Below are 425 nucleotides of genomic sequence, written 5' to 3'. Positions count from 1 at the left end.
ATTATTAATACATGTCATTCCCATTTATAATGGAACGGTGTTATTCGCACTGTTAATATGGTGAGATATTGAATGAGTGTATTTCGCATAATGAGATTATGTGGAACAAGGACACAGACACAATATGAATTTCTAATAATTTTCGTTAAGTATAGAAATTCTAATTGAGTCTACCGATGGTCATATATAAAATGATCTTAATCCCGAGTTCTTAACAGACTCCTATTTATGAATCTGTATCTTTTGATTTACTCGGTACGGATTCTGAGATCCTGAATCCTATTCCTTATATTTTGGAGACATGATGAAGTAGGTAGCCAGGAATGTTATTACAGGAGATGGAATCCATTCCTTCTTAAGAAAGAAGTAGATAAATAATTCTCTTGAGGGTTGATTCGGTACTTGGACCAGTAGGAGCTCCGATT

This window comes from Morus notabilis, unplaced genomic scaffold (assembly GCF_000414095.1).
Source record: "Morus notabilis unplaced genomic scaffold, ASM41409v2 Scaffold309, whole genome shotgun sequence".
In the NCBI taxonomy this organism is placed as follows: Eukaryota; Viridiplantae; Streptophyta; class Magnoliopsida; order Rosales; family Moraceae; genus Morus; species Morus notabilis.
The sequence above is the reverse complement of the archived record's forward strand: the minus strand, read 5'-3'. Positions refer to the sequence as shown.